Raw genomic sequence first — 25,808 nt, forward strand, 5'->3', positions numbered from 1 at the left:
CAGGATCCCCAATCTCTCAGATTGTTGACCCACATCAGTGTCTATGAGTGTTGGAGGGAATGCTGTTTTGTTGTACTGTGAGAGTGCTTTGTTTTGATGCAGCAAAAAGTCCTGTTTTCTGTTTCAGTGCACACAGGCAGGCTCCAACACAATCCCTCCTGGACAAGGACAATGAAGCCTCTGCTTTGTGCAGAGAATATGCTCAAGGCAGGGATTTTGCTTAACTTGGGCTCCATTCACGGGGCAGGCAGCCGTACACTGTACAGCCATCCTGATGAATCACTCCAGTCTACCTTGGCAGACGATGCCAGCTAATTGGCTCTCCTCGCACACTAAAGGCCAAATTAAAACACAATTTCCAGCACTGGAGCTGTTTCACAACATTTTATGTACACATATACAAACATTCACAGGCTAATGAAGAACAGGAGCAGAGTTTAATTCATCTCACTCCTTTCCCAGGAAACATTTATGTGTTGATCTAATTGCAGGGCAGGGAACAATTTCAAACACTCATTTAAAATGCCCAGCCACTAATCTCTTATGCCACAGGAACAGGCGGTGGCCATTGAATCCCACAAACCGGTTCTGTCATTCAGCTTGATCATGGTTGGATCTTACTGCCCTGGCTCGAGAATCTTGGGCTTTTGCCCGAAACGTCGATTTCGAAGCTACTTGGATGCTGCCTGAACTGCTGTGCTCTTCCAGCACCACTAATCCAGAATCTGGTTTCCAGCATCTGCAGTCATTGTTTTTACCTCGAGAATCTTTGCCTAGCAAAGATCTTGTCAGTCTCAAATCTTAAAATTTTTAATTCAACGCCCCCCGACCCTGAACCTCTTGGCATCAATAGTTTTTGAATGGGACTCTTGCTAAGTTCTCTGCATCGCACTGAAATATCCAATAATTGCCATTCCTGTTTCTGGCTGTCCTACAACAAGACAATATCACCTTTGGGGGGGGGGGGAGGACATTGACTAAAAAAGTCCAATGCCCACACAGTAACATCCTTCCCCTCTTGTTCAAACACTGCTCTGCTTTGTCCCTGTAGACCTCTGGCATTTGTGCTATCTTTCTCTCATTTGCTTTCAAACACAAACTCCTGTCAACTATTCTCCACTGGTCAGCTTTCTCCTCTGCTTTCTGCTTTGCCCTCTTCACTACGTTTTCACCTGTCTCTCTCACCACCCACTTATACTGCCATCGCAAAGATAAGAAAAACAAAGCCTTGCGGATCCTTACCTGTGGCTGGAACCGTCTTGTTACTGCAGTGAGCAGAGCTCAGGGAACAGGAAAGAGTGTGTGTGTGTTTGTGTGAGAGAGAGAGAGACAGAGCAAGAGTGAGTTCTGACTTTCCCGTCCTCTCAGAATTAAAGAGGATCTTATTCACAATTCTCTCTACCTCACTGTACTCTGGTTTCACTTACACAAGCAGGGAGGAGACAGAGTGGGGAGGGGAAAGCAAGGGAGGTGGATTTGAAACTCAAGTGAAACACTATTTCTTTTGTTGACCCACATAAGCTGGACTTGTGCTGAAAAAAAATTAAACTGGTTACAGCTGCTGTGCAGTTGCAAAGCAGTCATTGCCATATTTTTCTCCACATATTTATTCATCGAAAATCAAGCTACCTCAGACTTCTTAGAGGTCAAATTACAAGGTTTAGAAATTCACATCATAACAGAAGAAACAAACTAGTGAAAACATGTTTTGAAATTACTCATCATGCTGCCTTGGCAGAGTTTCCTCACAGCAATCTCTTCACTCAATAATTCTTTTAATTTTTAAAGAAGTGATATCATTGCTCATCACAACAGCGTGGGACAGGAAGAATGTTTCTTAAAATAATTTAACTTTTATCCCTTTTTGCCTGACCATCTTGTTGGTGGTGGGGGATGTATTATGAGGGTCAGTTAGATCACGTGGCTGGACAGCTGGTTTGTGATGTAGCGTAACACTAACAACGTAGGTTCATTTCCTACAATGGCTGACATTACCGTAAGGTACAGGATCAGAATTAGGCCATTCAGCCCTTCAAGTCTGCTCTGCTATTCAGTCATCGCTGATATGTTTCTCAACCCCATAAAGGGCTGGTGTGGACTGGAGGCAAGGTGCAGATGTAGACTGGGTTGGAAGGACTGTTACTCTGAACATTTTATTTTCTAATTTATTCCTTCAATCTGTCATGCTGGAATTTTTATTTCTTTAGTTTTCTCGTTTTTTTCTCCCTAAGAACAGGTATTGAAGAATCTGTACCTAGGTACCTTGTACCTCAGATGGCACCATAAGTGGCAACTTGTAAACGTTTCACTGGATTCTGACCATGTGTGATAATAAAGGTAATTCAATTCAAATTTTGATCCCTTTACTATAAATATCCCTCCTTCTCAACATCTCCCCTCAGCTGAGGCACGGTGACCTCCAGGTTAAACCATCACCAGCCATCTCTCTCTCTAAGAGAAAGCAGATCTACAGGACTATTTACACTGGGGGAGGTGATTCATAATGGTGCTAAAAGGGTCAGATAAAAAGGTTGCTGGGATTGTCCGTGTTGATCTCTAGGATAATGTTATAAACAAGGAAACCCCGAAGAAAATAATTGTGTAATTTTTGTTTCAAATTCTTTTGAAGGTCTGTATGACACAAAAATATTGGGTGACCAGAAAACAAACAACTCTTAAATTTAGATCTTATTTACTGTCAATTCTTGTCTTCATTTGTTTGTGGGATGTGAGTGTCACTGGCTAGGCCAGAGTTTGTAAACCATCCTTAATTGCACTAAGGGTAGGTAGGAGTCAATAGCAATGGTGTAGGGGAAGGTTGGGAGTTGGCTGGACACAGATATTGCCAGGTACAGTTTGGTCAGAGAGATGTGTTTTAAGGAGTATCTGAACAAAGGAATGAAGTTAGAGAGATGGAGAGATGTGGGGAGTGATCTGCAGAGATTAGGAATTTCGCAGCTAAGGCATGAGCTGTCAATCACAGAACGATTAAAATGGAGGGATGTACAAAAAGACGAGAAAGGAGAGCGGTCTGGGGAGGGCAGTGGTGTGGTAGGGACTACAGAGATAGAGAGAGGCAAAGACCGCGTGGGGGTGGTGTTTGTTTGAAGATGATGAGAAGTTTTACATTTGAGATGTTGTTTCACTGGGAAGCAATGCAGGCCAGTGAGTACAGAGCTGATAGTGAACAGAATTTGGCAAGGTGCAGATGTAGACTGGGTTGGAAGGACTGTTACTCTGAACGTGAACAACAGAGCTAAGGTTTACTGAGGGTGACCTGCCTGGAGGGATATAACCCAGTGAAAAATCTGGGCAGAATACATCGTGACCAACAGCGAGGCAGGTCTCAGTTAACCTTGTATCTGAAAGAAGACACCCCTGAGCCTGCAGCACTTCCCTTGCTAGTGGGTTTTTGTGCTAGGTTCAGGTTATTTGGCCAGCTCTGCCTAATCCAATTTAATGAAGACATCCCCCTCATTTTCAGCTGGATGAGAACAGCAGCAGATACCCCACCCACTATTGCCACCCTCCATCCTCCATCATACCCAAAGTGGGATCTACTAACATTGTGTAGAGATGGGATCACACCCTGTGGTGGGAGCTTTGAAGGGAGCCCCCAGTGGAGGTGTGTTCTCTGATTTTTGCATAAATTAAATGTCCTATTTTTAAGTGAGTAGAACTGGAAAGTTGGCTGAGAAATCCTGAGTACATAGCTTGATTTGTTGAAGATTTCTGACACATTTTTGCCACCCATCATTTGCTCACTAGGCCTGATTAGAGTCCCCTGGAGGTACAGGTCTTAATGAGGTGCTTGTTCCATTTTCCCACATAACGCAGCTGTCTGTCAGGATGTTGAAACAAAAATCTTTTATAAGCAAAGGTTCTATTTTCTTTCTTTGGCCTAATTAACTTAGTTCAGTCAGCGCTGTGCTGGCAGCTTCTCTTTCCTCCATTACATTTTCCATTTCAGGCCGGTATTGGTTGACTTTGGGTGTAATTTCTACCACAGTTGGGGCCTGTTATTTTTCTGAGTCATTAATCACTTGGTACTTCTGTTTCCTTCATTCATGGGATGTGGGGCATCACAGGCTGTGCCAGCATTTATTGCCCAGCCCTAACTGCCCCAAGGGCAGTTAATAGTCATCCATGTTGCTGTGAGTCTGGAGTCACACATGGACCAGACCAGTTAAGGTCCCTTCACTGAACAACAACAAAGGTGGTATGGGTGGCATAGTGGCTCACTGGGTAGCACTGCTGCCTCACAGCACCAGGGACCCAGGTTCAATTCCAGCCTTGGACTGTGTGGAGTTTGTACATTCTCCTCATGTCTGTGTGGGTTTCCTCCGGATGCTTTGGTTTCCAAAGATGTATGGGTTAGCTATGGGAAAGGCAGGCATTACAAGGATAGGGTAAAGGGGTGGGATATTCTTCAATGGGCCGAATAGCTTCCTTCCACACTTCAGGCATTCTAACAGTGAACCTGTTTTCCAAGCCCCTTCATTTCTGAAGAAGAATCATAGCAGACTGTTTCTCTCTCCACATATGCTGAAAGACCTGCTGAGTTTCTCCAGTATGCTCTGCGTTTGTTTCGGATCTGCAGCATTTTGCTTTTTTAACATGAGTGAACCATAAAGTCATAGACACACAGAGCATGGAAACAAACCCTTTGCTCCAACTCATCCATGTTGACTGACCAGGAATTCCAAACTGAACTAGTCTCATTTACCTGCATTTGGCCCAAATCCCTCTCAATGTTTCCTAACCATGTACCTGTCCAAATGTCTACTAAATGTATCCACCTCTACAGCCTCCTCATTCCATACACGCACCATCCTCTGCGTGAAAAAGTTGCCCTTCCGGTCCCTTTTAAATCTTCTTCCTCTCACCTTAAACCAATACCCTTTAGTTTCGGACTCCACCATCCTAGGAAATGGAGCTTTGCTATTCACCCTATCCATGCCCCTCGTGATTCGATAAACCTCTACAAGATCACCTCTCAGCCTTTCCATTGCAGATTTTTATTGAAATCTAATTTCCACCATCCGTCATGGGGATATGGTTCCATGTTGCCAGAATATTAACGTAGACAAAAGTGAGGACGCAGATGCTGGAGATCAGAGTCTAGATTAGAGTTGGTGCTGGAAAAGCACAGCGGATCAAGGAGCATCCGAGGAGCAGGGCAAAAGCCCTTCATCAGGAATGAATGTTAGCATAGGCTCATGGAGTCCTAGTCCAGAGATATTGCCATGACTTTACCACTGCCCTCCAAGTCCCTCTCCAGACTTGGCTGACCCTCACAGAAGCAGCGCTGTGGGATTGCTGCACTGTCAGAGGCGCTACCTTTCAGAGGAGACACTAAACCAGAGTCCGAGCTTGTCATCTCAGGTGAACATCAAAGGTTTCATTAGAGAGAAGAAGGTTAAGAGGTGACTTAATAGAGACATACAAGGTGATCAGAGGATTAGTTAAGGTGGACAGTGAGAGCCTTTTTCCTCAGATGGTGATGGCTAGCACGAGGGGACGTAACTTTAAATTGAGGAGTGATAGATATTGGACAGATGTTAGAGGTAGTTTCTTTACTCATAGAGTAAGTGACTTTTGAGAAGATTTCCTCAGGGAGTAATAGGGGCGTGGAACGTCCTGCCTGCAACTGTAGTAGACTCGCCAATTTTAAGGGCATTTTAATGGTTATTGAATAAGTATATGGATCATAATGGAATAGTGTAGGTTAGATTGACCTCTGATTGGTTTCACAGGTCGGCACAACATCAAGGGCTGAAGGGCCTGTACTGCGCTGTAGTGTTCAACTTTCTATGTTCTATGTCCCTCATGCTGCCACTTGAAGGAAAGCAGGGGGAGCTTTGACCCATGCAGTGGGTCAGTATGGTAGCAAGGGAGACCTGAGAAGCTAATATCACTCTCCTTAGAGCAGAGAAGGTTAGGAAAAGATTTGGAAGAGGATCAATCATATCATAAAATGTTTTGATTGAGTAATTATGTTCTTAAGGGCAGTTGAGTTGGTAACCAGGGACACTAATTGGAAAGAATGAAGGAGATAAATAGAAATTGGTTTCTTAATGCAGTGAGTACTCTGACCTGACCCCCTACCCCCACCTGTAAGGACAGTGGAAACAGATTCAACAATTAGATTTGGAAGAAAATTACCTAAATGCTTGAAGGAAAATTGTTAAGAGGGTTAGGGGGACTAAGCAGGAAACATAAACTAGAATTAATTGGATTGTTCTATCACTTGAAAGAGTTCAGAAGGAATTTAAAAGGATGTTGCCAGGGTTTGAGGGTGTGAGCAACAGGGAGAGGCTGAATAGGCCGGGGCTGCTTTCCCTGGAGCGTTGGAGGCTGAGAGGTGACTTTATAGAGGTTTATAAAATGATGAGGAGCATGGATAAATAGACAAACTCTTTTCCCTGGAGTGGGAGAGTCCAGAACTAGAGGGCATAGGTTTAAGGTGAGAGGGGAAAGATATAAAAGGGACCTGAGGGGCAACTTTCTCACGCAGAGGGTGGTGCGCGTATGGAATAAGGAAGTGGTGGAGGCTGGTAGAATTAAGCATTTAAAGGCACTTGGATGGGTATATGAATAGGAAGAGTTTACAGGGATGTGGGCCAAATGCTGGCAAATGGGGCCAGATTAATTTAGAATATTTGGTTGGCATGACGAGTTGGACCAAAGGGTTTGTGTCCATGCTGTACATCTCTATAATGAGAAAGTGAGGACTGCAGATGCTGGGGATCAGAGTCGAGAGTGTGATGCTGGAAAAGCACAGCAGGTCACACAGCATCTGAGGAGCAGGAGAATCGACATTTTGGGCATAAGCCCTTCATCAGGACTCTGTACATCTCTATGACTCCAATGTAACGGTCACTATGCGTCCAAAGTTTTCCTATTTTATGTCACTCTGTGACATTTAATGACATCAAGGGATATGGGGATAATGTGGGAATCTGACATTATGGCAATTGATCAAGAATGGTGGGGCAGGCTAGAGGGGCTGAATGGCCTATTCCAGCTCCTTTGCTCCATGTTCACTGCACTCCTGTATTAGAGAGAAATGTGGACTGCATATCAGTGACACACACACAAGTACACTAGAAGAATCATGGCAGTAAGGCCTCCATACTCTCGTTTGGATTCAACAGAAGGATCGATCGAGTAAATACTGGTGATCCTCTTGTAGCCAGCTCCATTAGTGTTCCGGCAAAATTCCTTAAAAATCAACTTTGATGGGCTGCATATCAAGTCTGGATAGCAAAAGTGAGAGGGACTGAAAGGCCTGATCCTGTGAATAACACCTCAACCGTGTCAATTAGGATTGTCAGATTGGTGGAGGTGACCATGAGGAAGAGCTCAGGGGGTGTATTCAAGATCGTTCCCTAGAATAAAAATGATGTGGATACGACCAGGGATCAGGCTATCTCACATCGATTGATCTGTAATGAGGCAGGTTTAATAAATTATCTCAGAGTAAGAGATCTCTGAGGAAACAGTGACCATAACTTGGTACAATTTAGCATTCAGTTTGAGAGAGAGAAACATGGTTTGGGAGCAGCCGTGCCAAACTAACTAAGGGCAGTTACAAAAGAATGAGGGTAGAGCTGGCTGGACTGGACCAGGAAAGGGGTTTAGCTGACTCGATGGGCTGAATGGCCTACTTCCTCTCAAGTGTCTTATGGTCTCACTCTGTGAAGGTTTATTCATTTTTGGAACACAACTCTGTAAGTGGCAGTTAAAGTCAATTACAACAAATTGCCATCCAAAATATTAAAGGGGAAAGGAAAGCTCTGACGATCGGATATGACCAAGAGCAGCTGTTTAGCTAGAAACAGCTCCAATGAACAGAATGCCCTCTTTCTAAGTTTGATTCCTGAGCAGCATCTCACTATCTTAAATGCTGTTTGTAACAAAGATGCAGAGGAGCCAGTATTGGACTGGGGTGGTCAAAGTTAAAAATCACACAATGCCAGGTTATAGTCCAACAGGTTTATTTAGAAGCACTAGCCTTCGGAGCACTGCTCCTTCATCAGGTAGCTAGTGGGGCAGAATCATATATCACAGAATTTAAAGCAAATTTGCTACAAATTCTCTGTCTTATAATCCTGCTCAACAGCTACCTGATGAAGGAGCGTCGCTCCGAAAGATAGTGCTTCCAAATAAACCTGTTGGACTATAACCTGGCATTGTGTGATTTTTAACTTTGTAATGAAGGAGGTGGAGAGATTCGCTAATTAGTTGGAAATCATGTGACTCTTTTTTTAGGAGGCTGCAGTGGGATTCGGGCTAACATCCATTTCTGTCAGAAACATTAGGAAGGAGACAAGCATCTGTGCAGAGTCTGGATAAAATCGGAAAATCCAGGCAGTTGAGATGTAGCATCCTTTTCCTGGTAACTGTTAGATTTGCAATTGTAATCCATCTGGCAGAGCGCTGCCTGGTCAGAATGAACCAGGAGCATGCAATTACCCTCAGCACAGATTATAATTGGCATCAAATTGCGACTGCACCATCCTGTGGGCTCGTCTTTATCGTCTGCAATGAGGGCAAATGTTGATAATTTCTGCAATTTGTAACTTGGGCCATAAAACGCTGTTATTCATAATTAAATACATCATTTGCACTTCATCAGCACATCTTTTGATTTGATTTATTATTGTCACATTTTCCTAAGTATAATGAAAAGTTGTTTTGTGTGCAGTACATGCAGATCATATCATTAAAAGGCCACACGATGACTGAACACAGTGAGGAATACAATGTTACGAGAAAGTGCACAAAAAGCAAGATCAACATTGGATTTGAAATTTGAGAGGTCCATTTAAAAGTTCAATAACAGTGGGGAAGAAGCTGTTCTTGAACCTATTGGTATGTGTGTTTAAGCTTTTATATATTATATGTATACATTTTATAACCATGGCAGTTCTTCACCCACATGGGATGTTGTGGCACATTGGATATTATCCCTAGCTTTGGGCCAGGGCTGCTTGGTTCAAGTCCCACTTCAGCATTTGATGGCCATAGGGACATGACCTAACAGGTCACTTATCCTTGTGCGGATCCTTCTGATGAGCCAAAGGTAAATCATTCGGTTTTATGTGATAGCTACTCTGTAATCTCCCCTGTCAAAAGATGCCACGTGCAAAGTCCTGCCCTCAGCACATCCTCATCCTGAGGACCTACCACCCACTTCACATCCAGTGAGACACTTTTGAAATGTAATCCCTGTTGCAGCAAACACAACAGCCAATTTGTACACCACAAGTTCCCACAAAGAGCAATGTGTTAAGCAACCTGTTCTTGCAGTGTTGTTTGAGAGATAACTATTGCCCCTGGGGAACTGAGAGAGAGCCCTTCAGTGTTTTTGAAATTCATCTGAGCTGGCAGACAGTGCTGTGGGTGTGTGAGTATGTAGGAGTGTGTGTGTGAGAGAGAGAGAGAGAGAATATATTGTGCAGTGGGCTCACCTGCTTTTATTCCTGATGAAGGGCTTTTGCCCGAAACGTCGATTTCAAAGCTACTTGGATGCTGCCTGAACTGCTGTGCTCTTCCAGCACCACTAATCCAGAATCTCGTTTCCAGCATCTGCAGTCATTGTTTTTACCTCACTTGTAGTGTGACAGGAACCCAAGGTCCCGGTTGGTAGGCCATCCCCATGGGTACCGAACTTGGCTATCAGCTTCTGCTCGGCCACTCTGCATTGTTGCCTGTCCTGAAGCCCGCCTTGGAGGATGGTCACCAGAAGGATCGAGGCTGAATATCCCGGACCGCTGAAGTGTTCCCTGTTTGGGAGGTAACACTCCTGCCTGGTGATTGTTGTGTGGTGTCCATCCATCCGCTGTTGTAGCCTCTGCTCAGTCTCCCCAAAGTACCAAGCCTCAGGGCATCCTTGCCTGCAGCGTATGAGATGGACAACATTGGCCGAGTCACATGAGTAATTGCCATGAAAGCACCAAAACAGACCCTTTGGTCCAACTCATCCATGCCTTCTTTTTATATGGAGTGTATCGATTTTTTTACAGCCATGTATGAATCCCACTCTTGCTCCAACTTCCATCCACTGATGAGTTGCAGAGTGTAACTCACTTCAATTCTAAAGGTCCAACTCTAATTTTTAGCCTGGGTCCCCTCTGTTCAGGAATGAAGCCAAAACTCTATGGATGCTGGAGATCTGAAACATAAAACAGCAAGCACTGGAGAAACTCAGCAGGTCTGGCAGGGAGCAATAGAGTGGATGTTCCGAGCTAATGGCACTTGTTCAGTCGCCAAGGTGACGGGAAGTCTCACTCAGTCGCATGTGATTGGCAGTGCTCCTTCAAGAACTCACTGAATATCTGTCAATCATTCCTAAAATTAAGTGAGAGCACCCAATTGCAATGTCCCTTGAACCATTGACCCTTAGTTCCTGGGCGTGGGTACCTGGGGTCCTTTGAGTTATGGTCACACTCGGAAAGTGGTGAGGTCAAGAACTCTGCTTTAAAGAACTCTGGTCAGTGCTTTCAGGGCCAGTACAGATGGAGTGCTCCGAAGGCTAGTGCTTCTAAATAAACCTGTTGGACTATAACCTGGCATTGTGTGATTTTTAACTTTGACCACCCCAGTCCAATACTGCACCTCTCAGAATCACCTAGGTATTGCAACAGTTTCAAAGGAGCAGAAGGCTTGGGCTGGGGGAATGCCTTCTCCTGGGGCTAATACTTCACACTCAACCTATTTAATTTCAAAGAGAGTCTGATTAAGTAGCTATTATCTCAATAGGTTGCTCGTCATTCATGTTTTTCTCTTGGTGGCAATTTCCAGTTGAGGCACACGACCGCCCAGTTCTCCTGCCCCATATCTAGAAATGTGTTGCGTCTTGGGGTATTTCCTGGATTTTAACCAGGAACAGCTTTCCTGCTTGAATTCAGCTCCCTTCAGCTCACTGATCTATTTAATTCTGTAAAGATGGGGAATTCAAGCAGGGAGATCTTACTGGGTTACCCTGCCTGGTAACCACACTGCACACTTTATGTATCAAATGGGGCCTCATTTTTAAAAACCCCAACAAAAATCTCCTTTGTCTTTTGAAAGCCCAGCACAAGTAACTCTTTTTCCCCTGTGTGAATATTTCCAGACGAAGGGCTGCAAATGAAAACCAAATGAGAATTTCTACCGGGACTATTGAATTTCACAGTAAACGGGGTTTACCCTTGGAAGGAACTGTCTGTATGAAATGAATAACTTGCTCTGTGCATCCTGTATTTTTGCAAACTCTCCATTCGGCCTGGGGATCCCCTGCCACTTTGACAGATAAATGCAGCCAGGGAATTGAGTAAACGTCAGCTCTAGGACTATTTTGGAGCAGTTTTGTTTCAGGAAATTCCTTCAAGTGTTTTGTTCCAAAGTGTGTGTCCATCTGTTTGAGTGCGTCTGTCTGTCCGTGCATGTAGAACATAGAACATAGAACATAGAAAAATACAGCACAGTACAGGCCCTTTGGCCCTCGATGTTGCGCCGATCCAAGCCCACCTAACCTACACTAGCCCACTATCCTCCATATGCCTATCCAATGCCCGTTTAAATGCCCATAAAGAGGGAGAGTCCACCACTGCTACTGGCAGGGCATTCCATGAACTCACGACTCGCTGAGTAAAGAATCTACCCCTAACATCTGTCCTATACCTACCACCCCTTAATTTAAAGCTATGCCCCCTCGTAATAGCTGACTCCATACGTGGAAAAAGGTTCTCATAGTCAACCCTATCTAAACCCCTAAACATCTTGTATACCTCTATCAAGTAACCCCTAAACCTTCTTTTCTCCAATGAAAACAGCCCCAAGTGCCTCAGCCTTTCCTCATACGATCTTCCTACCATACCAGGCAACCTCCTGGTAAACCTCCTCTGCACCCGTTCCAGTGCCTCCACATCCTTCCTATATTATGGCGACCAAAACTGCACACAATACTCCAGATGCGGCCGCACCAGAGTCTTATACAACTGCAACATGACCTCAGGACTCCGGAACTCAATTCCTCTACCAATAAAAGCCAGTACGCCATTTGCCTTCTTCACAGCACTATTTACCTGGGTGGCAACTTTCAGAGATCTGTGTACATGGACACCAAGATCCCTCTGCTCATCCACACTACCAAGTATCCGACCATTAGCCCAGTGAGCATGTGTGTGTGAGCATGTGTCAGTTTGCGTGCTGTTGTATCATGCATGTTTGTGTGTGTGTGTGTGTGTGTGTGTGTGTGTGTATGTGTGTGTGTGTGAGCATGCATCTTTTTGTGGATACGTGCGTGTCTATGAGTGTATGTATATGCATATCACTGTGAATATGTGTGAGTGGATGTGCATCTACGTGTCTGTACATGCGTTTGTGTGTGCCTATGTCTGTGTATTTGCCAGTCTGACTGTCTCTGAATATGTCCTTCAGCATGTACCTGCGTGTGGGTGTGTGAATGTGTGTGGGAATGTGTGTGTGCTGAATGTTTGTCTGTGTGTGTCTGTACATCAACATCTGTATATGTTTGTGCCTGTATGTGTGATTGTATGAGTAGCTGGTGTATGTGTGTGTGTGATTGTTAGTGAGTGTGTGTGTGTGTGTGTATGTGAGTGTGTGTGTGTGTGTGAGATTGTCAGTGAGTGTGTGTGCGTGTGTGTGTGCGATTGGCAGTGAGTGTGTGCGTGTCTACATTTGTGTGTGTGATTGTCAGTGAGTGAGTGTGTGTGTGTGTGTGATTGTCAGTGAGTGTGTGTGTGTCTACATTTGTGTGTGTGATTGTCAGTGAGTGTGTGTGTCTACATTTGTGTGTGTGATTGTCAGTGAGTGTGTGTCTACATTTGTGTGTGTGATTGTCAGTGAATGTGTGTGTGTGTGATTGTCAGTGAGTGTGTGTGTGTGTGATTGTCAGTGAGTGTGTGTGTGTGTCTACATTTGTGTGTGTGATTGTCAGTATGTGTGTGTGTGTGATTGTCAGTGAGTGTGTGTGTGTGTGTCTACATTTGTGTGTGTGATTGTCAGTGTGTGTGTGTGTGTGATTGTCAGTGAGTGTGTGTGTGTCTACATTTGTGTGTGCGATTGTCAGTGAATGTGTGTGTGTGATTGTCAGTGAGTGTGTGTGTGTGTCTACATTTGTGTGTGTGATTGTCAGTGTGTGTGTGTGTTTGTCAGTGAGTGTGTGTGTGTCTACATTTGTGTGTGCGATTGTCAGTGAGTGTGTGTGTGTGTGATTGTCAGTGAGTGTGTGTGTGTGTGTCTACATTTGTGTGTGTGATTGTCTGTGTGTGTGTGTGATTGTCAGTGAGTGTGTGTGTGTGTGTGATTGTCAGTGAGTGTGTGTGTGTGTCTACATTTGTGTGTGTGATTGTCAGTGTGTGTGTGTCTACATTTGTGTGTGTAATTGTCAGTGAGTGTGTGATTGTCAGTGAGTGTGTGTGTGTGTGTGTCTACATTTGTGTGTGTGATTGTCAGTGAGTGTGTGTGTGTGTCTACATTTGTGTGTGTGATTGTCAGTGAGTGTGTGTAACATTGATCAGTTGGTTTGGTATCAAACATTCTCTTGCTGATACTTTGCTGCATCCTGTGTTTGACTTTGCGGCCTCTCTCTCTCTCTCTCTCTGTGTTCTGCCTGAAATGAGGAGTGAGGCAGTGAGGATGAGGGGAAACAGGTGCAGAGTCTTTCACTGCTGCAGATTCAAACTTTTACACAACTTGTCCCTTGTCATTTAATATAGAAGACCGGAAAAAGCTGATCGGAATCACTGGGACTGAGGCCAAATCAATTTGCAGCAACATCTGCATCACCAACTCGGATAATCCTCAGATGGATTATGTCAGTAGACCTACCCAGGCATCTACTGCACAGGATCAAGACACCACTCCCTCACTCACCTCCCCCTTCCCTCCTGCTCTCTTTCAAACCTATTCTTCGATCCATGTGCCACTTCCTTCCCCCGCCCTCTTGCCCCTCACACCTCTCGGTCACACCTTGGCCATCTCAAACTTCCCCTCTTTGCTGTCCCTCCACACCTTCCCCTTCACTCCTCCCAGTCCCTCAATCCTGCTGCTCCCTTCCTGATCTCATACACCTTGTTCCTTTGTCCTTCCAACCTCTTCCTGGTCCTTCCTGACTTAACTATTTATGCTTTCCACTTCCTTTCCCTCCCTTCACGCTCTTTCCTTCTTGCCCTCTCCTTCACAATTCCCTCCTTCTTCCCGTCTTTGCTCCCTCTCTCATACCTTCCTCTTGCTCTGTAAAGGTGTGAAATTGCATGGATTGAGGCAGTCAGGGCCTCCCACCGGAGTGACGTTACAGAGACTGGATCAGAGTAAAGGAGAAGATGTGGGAGACAGACCAGTGGCATTGTGCGCTCCTCACAGTCTCTGGGATAGTGTCGATCCTCTTTGTACAAGCTGGAAATTGTGGTGAAGAGCTTCTGGATGAAGGGCTTATGCCCGAAACGTCGACTCTCCTGCTCCTCGGATGCTGCCTGACCTACTGTGCTTTTCCAGTGCTACCCTCTCGACTCTGATCTCCAGCATCTGCAGTCCTCACTTTCCATGAACTGGAAATAGTTGCTTTCATGAAATAAGTCTCACATTGTTCACTCAACAAGACTCTTCCACTTCGACCCAGAAGATGGATATTTTAATCTACATGAAGACACTTTGGACTGGAAGGAAGCCAACACTTCTGAGATGGTTTTATGGATGGTCATTCATACTGATGGGTGGGGGAACTCACTATATCCCACACGCAGTCCCCTCACAATTTCTTCTCCCTAAAACATCGCACCATCCCTGGTCCTTTTTCACCTCCCATCCTCTCCGCTAGCTTTTCACTCCTCACCTTTCTCTCTATCTTCTCTCAGTCCTTCTTATTTTCAAATCAACACTTTCTGAGGAAAGGAAGTCTTTCTTTTCTATTCCAGCTTTTGTAGCCTTGCAACAGCCTAAAGTGCTTCCTATCCCATTGTTCATGCTATCCCAGTCACCGCTGTAATAAAGGGAGTGGCCTTGTGCACAGGAAGCTCCCACAAGCAGCAATGCAATAAAGCCAGTGTTATGGAGTAGACCAAACCCCCCTCAAAATATTTTAACAAGGTAGCCTAGACCCTAACTTTTTCTTATATTAAAGGTGGATGTGAAGTGCCGTGTAACAGAAGTGATGCGACTGGTCAAAGCTACTCAACGTTAAGCCAAACACAATTTATTTAAACACTGTAGTTAAAATACAAACCAAAGAAAGAGGAATTTAGAATAACTTAACTCTATTGCAAAACTTCATAGAATAATGTTGGGTCGAATTGCCTTACTTCCACTCCTATGTCTTATGGATACACTACCCATTGCTAATTAACTGCTCCAATATAGCAACATCCCATAAACACACCCCTTGGCGAAACGGCAAATTCAGACACAGATTCTCACATACAGTTCTCCAATGCAGGAGGAGAAAATTCAGAGAGAGTAGCAGCCAGGACACTCTCTGAAGCTTCCAACTCTTTTGAGATCCCAATATCTTCCGATGCTAGCTAGAAATCCTGATCTGTGGGAGCTGGCCACACCCATTCAGGCTGTTAAACAAAGTCCCTAGGTCTCACCAGTTGTTTCTGCAAGTGGTCTGGTAGGCAGTTCATCACTTCTGCCTTATAACTTCTCTTCGAAAAACCCAGAACAAAATAACCTTTTAAAGTGACAGCATCATCACTCCAATTCATTCATCTTAGTGACTGAGGAATGAATGAGTGACCATGAGATCTTCAATGCCCAGCTGAGGGAATAGATGGTGTCCCAGTTCAATGTCCAGTCTGCAGGACTCTATGGCCAACAGTACAGCTCTTGCTCAGACCCGTGCAAGGGTTAGCCTGCAATGATGCAGCTTAAGTTTCTGGAGTAGGATTTGAACCTTCAAAATTTAATCCCAAGGATGAGAGTTCTACTCCCTGAGGCAGTCAACAACTAAATTAAGGGGCTCAAATAAAACCAAATACTGCTAGAAATCTGAAACAAACAGAGAGAACGCTGGAGAAACTCAGCAGGTCTGGTAGCGTCTGTACAGAGAGAAACATGGTTAATATTTGTGCCTGGGGAATGACATTCCTTCAGAACTGAAAGTGTCATACCAGACTCGAAATGCTAACTCTGTTTGCTCTTCACAGACTCTGCCAGACGTGCTGAGTTTCCCCAGCATTCTCTGTTTCCATGACTGAATTAGAGATTGGGTTTTGCATTTCTTGTCTCCATTCCATCTCCTCCCACTTCAGCAATTCTGTTGTTTAGACAAAAGGGCATGTATCTGATGTCAACACAATGGAGTCCATTTAGTTTGGAGTGACGCCAGTGAGGTGGTGTTACAGATGATCACTCATGTTGACGGATGTGGGAACACCCTCGTTCCTGCTCCCATAGTCATCTCTTAACTACAGAGTTCACAGGAGATCTATTGGTGAATGTGACTGGCATTTTTAACAAGGAGCCTCTCAGAAACAGCTCGAATCGCTGCACCTATAATCAATTCCAAGTGAAGTAACAGTTGCTATGAAGGAAGAGGGCGGAGGTCCACAGATTCTGGGTCGATGATCTTCCTTTGACTGACATCATGAGGTGAGAGAGTAGCCTCTTTAGCATGTTGTTATTTATGGAATGTCACTGTGGGTAAAATGATTGCCTTGTTAGTTTCCCCATCTTTGTTCGTTCACCGGGACATGGGTTATTGGCAAGGCTACCATTTGTCGTCCATCCCTAACTGCCTGTTGACCTGCCAAGGCCAATTCTGAGGGCAGTTAAAAGTCAACAATATTACTGTAGGTCTGGAGTCACATGGAGGCCTGACCAAGTAAGGACGGCAGATTTCCCTTCCTAAGGACTTGAACCAGATGGGGATTAATTGCAATTGATCAGAGCTGTCAGATTAATGAATCCAACTTTCAATTCCAGATTGATGAATTGGGTTTAAACTCCACCAGCTACATTTATGAGATTTGAACTAATGTCCCTACAGCATTATGTTGAGCTGCTGGATTGTTAGGTAAATGACATTATCACTGCACCACTCCTTAATATGTTTCCTGTATGACAACGTTGAGAGTGCCTATTTTAACATTGGAAAGTTGGTAATGCAGAATGGAATGATCAGGTTGAGATCCTCTACTGCAATAAGTTTCAGTTCTCACTGTGCTTGGAGTTTGATCACATAGGATTCAGGGAGAGCTTGCCAATTGGATACAAAGTTGACTTGATGGTAAGAGACAGAGGGTGGTGATAGAGGGTTGTTTCTCGGGCTGGAGGCCTGTGGCCAGCAGTGTTCCGCACGAATCAATGCTGGGTCCACTGGTGTTTGTCACTTATGTAAATGACTTGGAAGAGAATTTAGGAGGTTTGGTTAGCCTGTTCGCAGAATTCACCAGAATTGGTGGTATAGTGGACAGTGAAGAAGGTTATCTAAGATTACAATGGGATCTTGATCAATTGGACCAATTGGCTGAGAAGTGACCTGTGTAATCTTCTGTTGTCATCCGTATCACAGATGTTCCTGGGAAATGGAGAATGGGAGCCACCCCACTCAGAGTCGGTTAGGATTAGGGTTAGGGCTAGGGTTAAGGTTAGGGTTAGGGTTTGTGTTAAGGCTAGGATTAAGGTTGGGGTTAGAGTTAGGGTTAGGGTTAAGGTTGGGATTAGGGTTAGGGCAAGTGTTAGGGTCAAGGTTGGGTTTAGGGTTAGGCTTGGGGTTAGGCACAGGGTTAGGGTTGGATATAGGGCTAGGGTTGGGGTTAGGATTAGGGCTGCGGTTAGAGTTAGGTAAAACTTCCCATTTTATTGCGGCATTTAAACAATACCAATTTTGGTAAAATGTCCACACAGCCACAAAGTTCTGATGGTACACGACCATCTAGTTGGATGTAGGGTTAGCGTTCTGGTTAGGTTTGGGTGTAGGGTTTGTGTCAGGGTTAAGGATAGGTTAGAGTTCAGCTTAGGGTTGGGTTTAGGGTATGTGTTTCTTCCCCTGTCTGAGCGATAGGGTTAACGTTAGGGTTGGAGTTGGGTTTAGGATGGCTTTAGGTTTAGTGTTTCTTCTCCTGCCTGAGCACACAGGCAATATTTGTGGGCAATATGTGCCCCTTCAAGGGTAATTGCATTACTCAGGCACTTGCACCATTCATGTTAAAGTCATCTGTAATTATAGTACCCTGCATGGGAAACACATGCAGTGAACAACTATGTGGACAAAAACCAGACTAAGGCAGTCTTGACTATCTCAGTGGTTATTACATCCTGATCATGGTCCTCTCTGGAACTGAAATAATAGCAGGACCTTATGTCAAAGGGCCATGACCCTCCATGTCCCACTGTATTGAGGCTGAGGCTGAAACTGCATCTGTATGCGATGTGTGGCTGACTGCTCATATTATGAAGGACCTGCTCTGTTTCTGATATTCCCTGCGTGCTTCATTTTAACCATAACCGGTGAATCCAGCCCCAGCCGGGGTTATGTTGCTCTTGATGTGCTGCAATAAACACGCAGTTGAGGAGGAACAAAATTGCAGGAAAACCCAAGGCCAGCAGATGGTGAACAGCCTCCATATGAACTCACAGCCAGAGGTCCCCTCACAAGGTACAGGAGGGATCAGCATTTCTCATCCTTAATGCCATTTCCTCAGGATACACATGACGTTGTCCAGCAGTATGTCTACCCCCTTGACTGGTCACTGCTGCCTACCAGGGCAAGCTGCCTGGCTTTGTGGCTGTGCTATAAGGCAGGCGATGACAGAACCATTGTCGGTCTGTACGTTCAGAGGAGGCCAACCTCAGAAAGGCAAGGCAAGGCAGAGATGCAGTGCACATTCAAGAAGCTATGAAGGAAGCCAGCTTAGAGATTTAGCCAGTTCTGAAGAAGGGTCACTGGACCCAAAACATTAACTCTGCTTTCTCTCTCCACAGATGCTGCCAGACCTGTTGAGTTTTCCCAGCCATTCCTGATTTTGTTTCAGATTGGTGTTTTTTTTGATTTTCACCTTGCTGTGCTGCATGCTAATTTCGGGAAGGAGATCTCACCTGGTCTGGCCTACACATGACAGCAGACCCACCGCAATGAGGTTAACCCTCAAGGCTGATGAGGAATAAGCGACAAACATTGGCCTTGCCAACGATGCCCACATCCTCTGGAAGAAAACAGTTAAATTAGTGAAACTTTGCAGTGGTGATATGAACTGGTGTCTCTGGAAGATTCAGTTCAGGTTTCTGGTTTACAAATGTCACAATGCTATTGGCTTTCTTTTGCTGCTGCCATCACTCTTGTAGTTCCCACAATCTATGTCCAGATGCCCTGACCATGGGTTTCATAGGGGCCACAGTTCTGTTAGTCTTGAATGGTTGGTCGGCTTTCAATTAACATCCATTTGTCTTGTCACAAGAAGGTTGTACAAACAATCACACGATGGGTGGCACGGTGGCACAGTTGGGCGGCATGGTGGCACAGTGGTTAGCACTGTTGCCTCACAGCACCAGAGACCCGGGTTCAAATCCCACCTTAGGCGACTGACTGTGTGGAGTTTGCACATTCTCCCCGTGTCTACGTGGGTTTCCTCCGGGTGCTCCGGTTTCCTCCCACAGTCCAAAAATGTGCAGGTTAGGTGAACTGGCCATGCTAAATTATCCGTAGTGTTAGGTGAAGGGGTAAATATAGGGGAATGGGTCTGGATGGGTTGCGCTTCAGCGGGTCGGTGTGGACTTGTTGGGCTGAAGGGCCTGTTTCCACACTGTAAGTAATCTAATCTAATCACAGAATTGTTATGATGCAGAAGGAGGCCATTTGGCCCATCATGCCTGTGTTGGTTCTATTGCCGAGTGCCAATCTCCTGCCTTTCTCCTATATCTTTGCACACTATTTTGATCCAAATAACCATCCAATCCCCTCTTGAATGCCCCAACTAAACCTGTCTCCACCACATTTCCATATCCTAACTACTCGCTGGGTGAAAAAGATACTTCTCACAACATACTTGCACTTTTGTACATCCCTTTAAATCTAGGTCCCTCCCATTTTTGTTCCTGTCATGAGAGGAAACAGCATCGCCCTATCCGACTCGATCCAGCCCACTCATGGTTTTGAACATCTCTATCAAATCTCTTCTGTCCAAGGAGGATTGTCCCAACTCCTTCAGTCCACTGCTCATCACTGACCTTTCTCATCCCTGGAGGCATCCAGTGCATTCGTATCCTTCCTCTAATGTGACAAGGTGCGGTCTGTTGTGATCCAGTGAAGCTGCTTTATCCTTCAGTGAATAAAAGCAAAATCCCGCAGGTGCTGGAAACCTGAGAGTGCTGGAGAAACACAGCAAGTCTGGGAAGCTCTGTGGGGAGAGAAACAGGGTTAACAATTTGAGTCCACTGTGATTCTTCTTCATCAGTTAATAGTAATAGTTATTATAATAATAATTATTATTATTATGCCCCATATCCCCTTGATTGACTTAAATATTATTTACAGCAACTAGGGGATAGTAAGGACTGCAGATGCTGGAGGGTCAGAGTCAATAAAGTGTGGTGTTGGAAAAGCACAGCAGGTCAGGCAGCATCTGAGCTCTATTATACTTCAAACCCTTTCAACAGATTGAACCCACTGGGGATGTTACTCTGGGAAAGAGAAAACAGAGTGTGGGGAAGGTTCCTGTTGAGGTATTTAAGATTACAGAAGGTTTCCGGACATAGCAAAGACATTTCCACTTGCAGGTGACTCCAGAACTGAAGCTGGTAAGTATGAGACAGTTACCAGCCCCGTTCCCTCTAAGTTGCACATGCATGTGCAAAAGCACTCCAAAAGTCCACACACAACGATCACGCCAATCATGGGATTGACTTCTAGTTTTTGGAGTAGACAAACAGGAGGCTGGAAGAACACAGCAAGCCAAAATGTTGACATCTCCACCTCCTGGTGCTGCCTGGCCTGCTGTGTTCTTCCAGCCTACCTTGGATTCCAGCATCTGCAGTTATTTTTGTCTCTTCTAGTTTTAGAAGGTGTTGCCATGCATGGTCAGCACCCGGGGATAAAATTAGAGGGATTGTTGGTCACTGGTAAATCCAATCAGGAAACTCAGGGGAATTTCTTTGGACAGAGAATGTGGGACTTACTACCATGGGAAGTAATTGGAACGAATATCGTTGATGCATTCAATGGAAAACTAGATAAACACGCGAGAGATTAGGATGTTTTGATTGGCGGAGATGAAGGAGAGTCCTGTGCAACATAAACACAGCAGGACCCTGTGTTCTGAGTTACCTGATCCTGTGCTGTAATATTGATATTTTGTCATATTTTCTAGCTTTGGCGAAAACCTGACAGCTTTCTCTTAAATAATCTGGCTGTCTATCGTGTCTCACTGTCTTATCTCTTGTTATTCACAGCCAAGAAAGAGCAAAAATACTTTCCGAAACAATAGGCTATCAGTTTTTCTTCCCAAACGTCGAGATGCATGAGAAAATTACTCATTGTTTACAGTCTTTGGAGAAAACAATCCCTATTTGTATATGAAGTAGCCCTTGTTTCTGCGCTTTTTAAAAACCTGTGTAAATGCATGAATGTGTAGAAGTGGTCAAAACATTTCAAGGTCTGATAGCCTATCTATATTTTGTCAGTGGCAATAATTCTCAGTAAAAGAAAGCCTGCTGTTTCTTTATCACTGTTCACTACTTCAATGCCCTAAAATCTCACAGCCAATGAGCGATTTTGTATTGAAGTCACTGTTGTAATGTTAAAAACTTGAGGTGGCTCATTTGTGCTCAGCATGCCTCAAAAAAACAGCATTGTGGTAAATATCAGATTGTACTTGTTTAGGGAGATGTTGGTTAAGGGAACAATATTTACCAGAATGTTGGGGAGGATTGTTGGGTTCAGACCCTGACTGAAGCTCCCCAATTTGTTACAGCTGCAGACATGATGCCCTTCACAGTGCCTCCTGGTCTTAGAGTCTCCCATGAGTTATTATTAAGCTGGAGAGTTCAGAGAGACCTACCAGGATGTTGCCAGGTATGGGAAGGTTTGCATTATAAGGGAAGGCTAGATAGACTGGAACATTTTTCACTGGAGCACAGGAGGATGAGAGGCGACCTTACAGAAGTTTATAAAATAATGAGGGGTATAGAGAGAGTTAATGGTAGGTGTCTTTTCCCAAGGGTGAGGGATTTCAAGACTAGTGGGCACATTTTCAAGGTGAGAAGAGAGAGATTTTAAAAATTCAAGAGGGGCAGATATTTTAAACAGAGGATCATTCACGTGTGGAGTGAACCCCTGAGGAAATGGTGGATGTGGGTACAATTACAACTTGTAAAAGTCATGATTTGGAGACGCTGGTGTTGAACTGGGGTCAACAAAGTTAAAAATCTCGCAACACCAGGTTATAGTAGTCCAACAGGTTTATTTGGAAGCACTAGCTTTCGGAGCGCTCTGAAAGTGAGTGCTTCCAAATAAACCTGTTGGATTATAACCTCGTGTTGTTGATTTTTAACATTTAAAAGACAAATTTTCAATAAAAATATCTATTAAAAAAAAAGACACTTGGGTAAGTACATGGATAGGAAAGCTTTGGAGGGAATTGGGCCAGGAGCAGGCAGGTGGGACCAGTTGAGTTTGGGATTATATTCAGCACGGACGAACGAAAAGATAATTCACAGAGAAAACACAACAAAGATTTCACAGAACGGACTTGCTGGTCATGTTGTGGATGTGCAATGAAGGGGGGGAGGGGGACACAGATCCGGAGATCTCTGCTCATTGCTTGGTGCAGCTTGGGACAGTTTGGGGGAGGTGGGGGTGGGGGGAGTGTGGAACATTTGTGTTTGAAAGGTGACACAGGTTTCCTTGAAGAGAAATTGTGTGGAAGTGGCAGCATTTAGCAGGAAAGAGGAAGCCCTCATGGCTTTCTTTGTGATACGACACCAAAAGCCTTTGAAGTGTCTGGTTCAAAGTGAAAATGATATTCATTCCGGCCGAGGTTGATGCCAGTCTGTCAATGTCTAATTCCTGTTGCTAGCTGCATCGGGTGGTGTGAGCTAGCTCTTAATTCCTTTTAGGATAATCTAAAACAAGGGACTCTACCTACAGGAAAGTCAAACAGGGATAGGCAATAAATGCTGCCTGGTAAAAACAATGACTGCAGATGCTGAAAACCAAATACTGAATTAGTGGTGCTGGAAGAGCACAGCAGTTCAGGCAGCATCCAACGAATACATTTTAAATAAAATAAAAAATGTGCTTTGGCCGTCCCTCACGATTGAGGATGACCTTTTTTCATTCTGGTGATCTGTGTTCTGAGGTGACTAAACAGACTGGCACTACATCCACAAACTGTGCTGTGTGAAGTAGGGAGCACTTGTTTGATGGTCTGGGGAAGATGCCTGAACTTTCACACACTCCTTCTGAGGTTTGTACTGGCCTCCATCTGGGCCTGGAGGTGTGTAAGGTGCTTGGTACCTTTGCGAGCAGTCTTCTTGAGTCTGACTGGTCTTAGGTTAGAGATTCCAGTCATATGATGGGGGCATTGCTTTGGTCAGGGAGGCTTTGAGGATGTCCGAGAAGCATTTTCTCTGCTGTGCTGGTGACTTCTTGCTGTGATGAAGCTCAGAGGAGAGGCAGTTTGTTTTGGAAGTCTTGTGTCAGGGACAGGGCAATGTGGTCAGTCCAAAGCTGCTGATTAACTGTGACCAAGGGCTGGATACTGGGAATGATTATTACTGTGGCTGTGATCATAACCGTAATCCATCACCAGGGCCTCAATACCGGGAATGTTGGCTTGTTGGTTGTGGAGCCAAAATGCTGTTAGAGTTTGATCCAATGACAGTGAAGGAATGGCAATATATTTTTAAGTCAGGATGGTCATAGAGTTTTGGAGATGTATAGCATGGAAACAACCCTTTGGTCCAACCCGTCCATTCTGACCAGATATCCTAATCAAATCCAGTCCCATTTGCCGGCACCCGGCCCATATCCCTCCAAACCCTTCCTATTCATAAACCCATCCAGATGCCTTTGAAATGTTGTACCAGCCTCCACCACTGCCTCTGGTAGCTCATTCCATATATGTACCACCCTCTGCGTGAAAAAGTTGCCCCTTAGGTCTCTTTTAAATGTTTCCCCTCTCACCCTAAACCTATACCCTCTAGTTCTGAACTCCCCGACCCCAGGGAAAAGACCTTGTCTATTTACCCTATCCATGCCCTTCATGATTTTATAAACATCTATAAGATCACCTCTCAGCCTTCGATGCTCCAGGGAAAACAGCCCCAGCCTATTCAGCCTCTCCCTATAGATGAAATCCACCAATCCTGGTAACATCCTAAATCTTTTCGGAACCTTTTCAAGTGTCACAACATTCTTCCGATAGGAAGGAGACCAAAGTTGCACACGATATTCCAAACGTAGCTTAACCAATGACCTGTACAGCTGTAACATGACCTCCCACCTCCTGTACTCAATACTCTGACCAATAATAGAAAGCATACCAAACACCTTCTTCACTATCCTATCTACCTGCGACTCTACTTTCAAGGAGCTATGAACCTGCACTCCAAGGCCTTTCTGTTCAGCACCACACTCAAGGACCTTACCATTAAGTGTATAAGTCCTGCTCTGATTTGCTTTTCCAAAATGCAGCACCTCACATTTCTCTAAATTAAACTCCATCTGCCACTCCTCAGCCCACTGGCCCATCTGATCAAACTTCTGTTGTAGTCTGAGGTAACATTTCCTGCTGTCCACTACACATCCAATTTTGGTATCATCTGCAAACTTACTAACTATGCCTCCCTATATTCACATCCATACCATTTATATAAATGACGAAAAGCAGTGTGTAGCTTGGAGGGGAACTTGGCATTCTCATGTATCTGCTGCCCTTGTCCTTCTGGATGGTAACAGTGTTGGGTTTGGAAGGTGTTTTGAAGGAGCCTTGGTGAGTCTGGTGCAGGTGCGTCTTGCAGCTGGTACCCACTGCTGCGGCTGTGGAGAAGGGAGTGAATTTGAGTGTCAGTTGGGGTGCTAATCGAGTGGGCTGCTTTGAACTGTATAATTTGCAATCTCAGGGAGTAGTAGAGGTGAATAATGTAGATACAGTTATGAAGAAGCTGGATTGGTGCCTTAGGGCCAATGGAAAATACTGATGGGTTAGTACAGTTCGATGAATTAGGCTGGGAGGAGGTTAGACTGGTATAAACGCCAGCAGATATCATAGATGGGCTGAATGGCTTGCTTCTGTGCTTGAAGCTATATACTTATTCAGTAAGAGGACATAGATATTACTACATGACAAGCAAAGCATTTAACAGTCTTCAGATAGTCATGGTCAGTCTGTGTATTGAAAGATTTCTCATCACAGTGGGGCAGTGGGATTTGGAGTTTCTAATGTGTGTTGCAGTGAGTTGATAGAACCAAGTGGTTTGCTGATCCATTCCAGAGAGTATTGGTGACCACATTACTGTTGGACTGGAGACACGTGTTGGCCAGGTCGGGTAAAAATGACAGATGTCCTTTCTGAAAAGAACCAGATGAGCTTTTGGCAACAATCCTTTTATTTTGTCTTAGAATTAATTAACTGAATTCAAATTCACCAAATGCCACAATAGGACATAAAATCATCTCTCAGATTTTAAAATAAACATATCGGTACGTGGGGGTCATGGGCAATGGGATCAATTGCCCGTCACCAATGGTCCACAAGCCAGAGGGTCACGATTTCAAGGTTGCCAGCAAGAGAGCGAGGAGTGAGATGAGAAAAAACTTCTTTATTCAGAGAGTTGTTAGGATTTGGGACGCACTGCCT

At 44.6% G+C, this 25,808-nt stretch overlaps 1 protein-coding gene and 1 long non-coding RNA gene across 3 annotated transcripts in view; one reads left to right on the plus strand and one right to left on the minus strand.

Annotated features, from left to right (window-relative positions):
* LOC140491881 (uncharacterized) overlaps window positions 1-1,378 on the minus strand; it is a 100,968-nt gene extending 99,590 nt beyond the window's left edge. For both annotated transcript variants that reach the window (XM_072590313.1, XM_072590312.1), the window contains exon 1: window positions 1,243-1,378. The gene's annotated coding sequence lies outside the window, so the exon portion shown is untranslated. The remainder of the gene's footprint in view (window positions 1-1,242) is intronic.
* The window catches only part of LOC140491882 (uncharacterized), a 99,448-nt gene extending 76,660 nt beyond the window's left edge, over window positions 1-22,788 (plus strand). The window contains exons 3-6 of the long non-coding RNA XR_011963446.1: window positions 2,232-2,337; window positions 8,711-8,877; window positions 13,731-16,602; window positions 18,937-22,788. This is a non-coding gene — a long non-coding RNA (uncharacterized lncRNA). The remainder of the gene's footprint in view (window positions 1-2,231; window positions 2,338-8,710; window positions 8,878-13,730; window positions 16,603-18,936) is intronic.
* Window positions 22,789-25,808: the final 3,020 nt, after the last annotated feature.

Source organism: Chiloscyllium punctatum, chromosome 20, assembly GCF_047496795.1.
Source record: "Chiloscyllium punctatum isolate Juve2018m chromosome 20, sChiPun1.3, whole genome shotgun sequence".
NCBI lineage: Eukaryota > Metazoa > Chordata > Chondrichthyes > Orectolobiformes > Hemiscylliidae > Chiloscyllium > Chiloscyllium punctatum.